The sequence below is a fragment of the Carlito syrichta genome, unplaced genomic scaffold (assembly GCF_000164805.1).
Source record: "Carlito syrichta isolate Samal-C Ts95f unplaced genomic scaffold, Tarsius_syrichta-2.0.1 Scaffold169198, whole genome shotgun sequence".
NCBI classification, from domain to species: domain Eukaryota; kingdom Metazoa; phylum Chordata; class Mammalia; order Primates; family Tarsiidae; genus Carlito; species Carlito syrichta.
This window is the reverse complement of record NW_007113294.1, coordinates 23,429-29,539: the sequence shown is the minus strand read 5'-3', so window position 1 is coordinate 29,539 and position 6,111 is coordinate 23,429.

Sequence of the window (6,111 nt, the reverse complement as noted above, 5' to 3'; positions counted from 1 at the left end):
CAGGCTGTGATGGAGGTGATGGGGAGGAGTAGAAGATTTAAGGGCAGGTAGGAGATGGCACAGGACTTGGTGTTTGGAAGTTTAGGGTGGGAAGGAACAGTCAAGGAACTGCTGAACTTGAGGGAAATAAATTCAGTGCTCCTCACGACTTGAGCTAATGGGGTCTGTTGAGCTGAAGATAAGAGTACTCTCTCTACACATCTCCCTTCTCATCATCTCTGCTTTCTGGGAAACCCAGACTGAAGTACCAAGAAACTTTCTGATTATCATGTGGCTTCCCCCATGACCTTCAAACAGGGAGAGGACACACCAGTCTTCTCGTACACGCATTCTCGCATACTTGACTGAAAAATTTATCTTTGGAAATTCACAGATTGATGTCTGCTTTGTGATTGAATCAGATTCTGTTGCTTTGCTATTATCAGTCCATCAAGGAAAGGTGAATCCCCTCTCAGTGTGCTACAAACAGTTAGAGTTCTGATATTGTAAAGTTGAGTCCCAAACTCCCTTTTGTGGTGACTTCACCAAGAGAGGTGCTGTCTTGTGGGTCCTTCTCATGCTATTCAGACTTCTCTTGGAGACACCCTTCACTACCACTGTATTATATGCTGAGTAGTCAAGCTCAAACAGGCTAAGAAGGTGGATAACTGAGCTCTATGCCCATGGCTTGCTTTCCCCTGAACTGGCACATTCTTCCACTGCTGGTGGTGCTGTGCACTCTTTTAGGAAAGCAATCTGTCCATATTTACCAAGAACCCTTTCAGTAATCAGTCCTGCTTCTAAGAATCTAGCCTAAGGAAATAATTAAAATCATGACATTCAACATAGCATTGCTGATAACTGAGAAACTAAAAGCAAAATATGTGTCCAACAATATATTCATAAGATGAAATATTCTGCAGCCATTAAAAAGTGAGCATTAGCCGGGCGCGGTGACTCACGCCTGTAATCCCAGCACTTTGGGAGGCAGAGGCAAGAGTATTACCTGAGCCCAGGGATTCGAGACCAGCCTGGGCAATGTGACAAGACCTCATCTCTAAAAAAAAAAAGAAAAAGCCGGGCTCAGTGGCTCAGTCTATAATCCCAGAGCTTTGGGAGGCCAAGGCAAGTGGATTGCCGGAGCCCACGGGTTCAAGACACACCTGGGCAACTTGGTGAGACCTTGTCTCTATAATAAATCAAAAATTAACTGGGCATGGTAATGCGCCTGTAATTCCAGCTCCTTGGAAGGCTGAGGCGGAAGGATCACCAGAGCCCAGCAGGTCAAGGCTGCAGTGACCAGGAGCGTGTCACTGCACTCCAGTCTGGGCGACAGAGTGAGACTCCAACTCAAAAAAAAAAAGAAAAGAAAAGGATTTGACTCCAAGCGGCCAGTCACCATTGCTTTAAGGCCAGACGTGGTGGCTCACACCTATAATCCCAGCACTTTGGGAGGCCGGGTGAGAGGACTACCTGAGCCCATGGGTTCAAGATCAGCCTGGGCAACTTGGTGAGACCTCATTTCTATAATAAATCAAAAAATTAGCTAGGCATGGTGGTACATGCCTGTAGTTCCAGTTACTCGGAAGGCTGAGGTGGAAGCATCGCCTGAGCCCAGCAGATCAAGGCTGCAGTGGCCATGAGTATGCCATTACCCTCCAGCCTGAGCAAAAGAGTGAGACTCCGACTCGAAAAAAAAAAAGTGGGCATCCTCAAAAGAGCAGATCTTCAGTTACAGAAACATATACTTCACATGAATCAACTCATTTCATTTTCACAACAATCCTACAAAGCATTTATCCCTATTTTACAGATGGGGGAACTGAGGCACAGAGAGGTTAGGGAACTGCCCAAAGTCACACTGCATTAAGTGGCAGACCTGGGAGGGTGACCCAGCAGCAGCCTGGCTCCAGAGGCTGCAGGTTTAACTACTATGCCATACTGCCCTTAGAAGTGAACGTCAGATGCCTGAAGTTGAGGCTTCTGTGACTGTGAGACCTGGACAAAGGGGCCTCTCTATTCCTTCTCCCTGTAACTTACCTTGTTTCCTGGAAGACTCCAAACCATCAAACACCTTGAAGGAGTGAAGTGGTGAGCAAGGGGTGGAGAACCAGGAACCAGAAAGGAAAACATAGCTATGATTTCCCTGGGCAGGACAGATGTTCTGTTGTCTGATTCCCACTTCTCTCAGGCTGACCCTGACTCTGCCCCCGTGCTATCATGAGGCCTGGGCCAACAGGCCCGGCCCCCTGTCCATCCACCAGAAAGGCGACTTTCTGGAAGCTCATCTCCTCCCTCTCTGCCCCATCCCAGTCAACTCTGTGCCTGGAAGTTGAAGAAACCAGACACAGTAGCCAGTCGGAGCAGGACACCTTCCTTTGGCTCTCACCACCCACAAAAGGGGCGGAGGACAAGGGCTTGGTGCTGCTGGCAGAAAGGAACTGAGTTTCACTCTGCTGCTCACTTGCTGTGTGACCTGAGGCAAGTTACTCATGAGCCTCAGTTTCCTCATTATAAAATGGAGATACTAAGAGTACCTGAAGTAGGGTTGAATGGAACAATGTGGGTGACACATTTGTTGCTGTAGCCTGGCATCTTAAAGGGACTCAAGACAGGGTAACTATGGTTACTATTATTATCCCACCATCCACATTCTCCTCGGGGGCGCTGAGAGAGATAGCGGAGAAGGCATCCAAATGCCTTGGCTGCTAAAAGGGAATGCCTTTATCAGCATAGACGTCAGAGTTATTAATACTCAGCCAGCCCCAGCAGTTTTGGACTTAGCATTCCAAAGGTGGCGAGGTGAGGAGGGTGGGGCTGGGGAACAGGTGGCCAAGGCAGGAGGAAGAAGCCCTGGCCTCCCCAGTGGGAGCAAGCTCTCCCCACCTTCCTGGCAGACACCCTCCACCTGCAGAAGGTCTGGGAAGGTGTGAAATTCTTGCATGAAGTCAACCAACAGGTTTTCATCTCTTCAGTCCTGTGGGCACAAGCACCATCCTTCCAGGGATCTGATGCCCAAGAGAGCAGGGACCCAGAAGGAACAAATCCACACATGAAACTGTAGATTTTCAAAGTCAGAAGGGGATTGAGAGGTCTGCAACCTGCCTTCGTGATTTAGACTCAGCCTTGGGACTCAGACAGGCCTGCATGACCGGGAAAACCTAGATCCTTCAAGCCTCAGTTTCCTTAGTGGTAAACTGGGAATAATAATAAGCTAGAGCCCTTCCCAGTAATAGAAACATCTTCATTTGGCTGTTGAAAGAACAAATGAAAGAATCCCCATACAGTACAGGGATTAGCCTGCAACAGGTGTCTGGTGAGCAGCGGGTGTGGGTGGCCCAGCCCCTCATTTTCCACATGACTTCCAGTTTTGTTCCCCTGTGAGTGGTGGCAGACCGTAAGGAACAAAGATCTTCCAGGAATTTTTCATTCCTCCACTGAGCTAACAATTATACCGGGCAATGCTTTGTTTTCTTATATTGATTTTTTAAAAATTAAGAGCCTAGCTGGGCTCGGTGGCTCAGCCTGTAATTCTGCGCTTTGGGAGGCTGAGGTGAGTGGATGGCCTGAGCCCGTGGGTTCGAGACCCACCTGGGCAACTTGGCAAGACCTCATCTCTACAATAAATAAAAAAATTCGCCAGGCGTGGTAGCGCACACCTGTAGTTCCAGCTACTTGGAAGGCTGAGGCGGAAGGATCGCCAGAGGTCAGCAGGTCAAGGCTGCGGTGGCCAGAAGCGGCCACTGTACTCCAGTCTGGGCTACAGAGTGAGACTCCAACTCAAAAAAAAAAATTAAGAGCCTTTATTTTTTAGACCGTTTTAGGTTCGCAGCAAAATTGAGAGGAAGGTACAGAAATACCCCAAATACCCCTCAGACCCCACTTTTGTACAGCCTCCTGCATTCTCAACATCCCCTACCAGATCGGTGCCATTGTTACAAGTGATGACCCTCTGTGGACACATCATTATCACCAAAGTCCACAGTTTACATGAGTATCACTCTTGGTGTTGCACATTCTGTGGATTTGGACAAACGTACAGTGACATGAATCCATCACTGTTAGATCATACAGGATCTTTTCACTGCCCTAAAAATCCTCTGTGCTTTGCCTATTCCTCCCTCTCTCCCCACTTACTCTTGGCAACAACTAATTTTTTTATTGTCATCATAATTTTATCTTTTCCAGAATGTCATCTAGTTGGATTCATACAGTATGTAGCCTTTTCTTTTTTCAAAGACTTTTAAAAAATAAATTTAATTAAATAATTATTTATTTTTTGAGTTGGAGTCTCACTCGACCCGCTGGGCTCCGGCGATCCTTCCACCTCATCCTTCTGAGTAGCCAGAATTACAGGCATGCGCTACCACGCCCAGCTGATTTTTTTTTTTTTGTAGAGATGAGGTCTTGCTGCCCAGGTGGGTCTCGAACCTGCGGGCTCGGGCAATCCACTCACCTGAGCCTCCCAAAGGCGCGGGATTACAGGCTGAGCCACCAAGCCCGGCAAATTTTTTTTAAAGTTGAAGCCTCAATTGGTTGCCCAGGCTGGAGAGCAGTGGCAAACTCACGGCCACCCCAGCGTCAACTTGCTGGACTGACCTGCTGGGCTCCGGCAATCCTTCCACCTTAGCCTTCCAAGTAGCTGGAACTACAGGCCCGCACTATCACACCCAGCTAATTTTTGATTTATTGTAGAGACTAGATCTCGCCAAGTTGCCTAGGCTGGTTTCAAATCCACAAGCTCAAGCAATCCTCTTGCCTCGGTCTCCCAAAGTGCTTGGATTACAGGCTGATCCCCCAAGTCCAGCCTTTATTTTTATTTTTATTTTTTTTGAGTTGGAGTTTCACTCATTCTGTTGCCCAGGCTGGAGTCCAGTGGCACGCTCATGGCCACCGCAGCCTCGGCTTGCTGGGTTCGGGTGATCCTTTTGCCTCAGCCTTCCAAGTAACTGGAACTACAGGCACACGCCACCATGCCCGACTAATTTTCTGATTTATTGTAGAGATGAGACCTTGCCAAGTTGCCCATGAAGTCTTTTCAAATTGACTTATTTCACTTAGTAATATGCATTTAAATTTCCTCCATGTTTTTCCATGGCTTGATAGCACATTTATTTTTAGTGCCAAAGAATATCTGATTTTCTGGATGTACGACAGTTTATTTATCTGTTCACTTGCTGAAGGACATCTGGCTTGCTTCCAATTTTTGGCAATGATGAATAAAGCTGCTACAGATATTCATGTATAGGTTTTTGTGTGGCTATAAGTTTTCTTTACTTTTTTTTTTTTTGAGTCAGAGTCTCACTTTGTCACTCAGACTGGAGTGCAGTGGCATGCTCATTGCCACCGCAGCCTCGACCTGCTGGGCTCAGGTGATGTTTCTGCCTCAGCCTTCCAAGTAGCTGGAACTATAGGCCTGTGCTACCATGCCTAGCTAATTTGTTTTTATTTATTGTAGAGAAGAGGTCTTACCATGTTGCCCCGGGCCAGTCTTGAATCCACGGCTCAGGCAATCCTCTCGCCTCTTCCCCGCAAAGTGCTGGGATTATACGCATGAGCCACCACGCCTGGCATTATGCAGTCATTTAAAAATATAGTTCTAAGCTGGGCTTGGTGGCTCAGCCTGTAATCCTGCGCCTTGGGAGACTGAGGTGAGTGGATTGCCTGAGCCCGCGGGTTCGAGACCTGCCTGGGCAACTTGGTGAGACCTCATCTCTACAATAAATCAAAAAATCAGCCAGGAATGGTAGTGTGTGCCTGTAATTCTGGCTACTCGGAAGACTGAGGCAGAAGGATCGCTGGAGCCCAGTGGGTCGAGGCTGCAGTGACTGGGAGCGGCCACTGCACTCCAGTCTGGGCGACAGAGTGAGACTCCAACTCAAAAAAAAATGTAAAAAAATAAAAAATAAAAATATAGTTCTGAAAACTAAAACCTGGGTGGGGTGCAGTGACTCACAATGGTAACTATAATAATGGTAATTATTATTATAATTATAAGACGTGGGCATACCTGGTCCCAACCATTACCAGATCCATAAAGTTCTCAAAAAAGTAAAACAGTTCACTTGTTGAGGTGGTGTGATTGTAGGTGTTTGTATTTTCTTTTTTCCTTTCCCAAAAGTATCTTTTGTT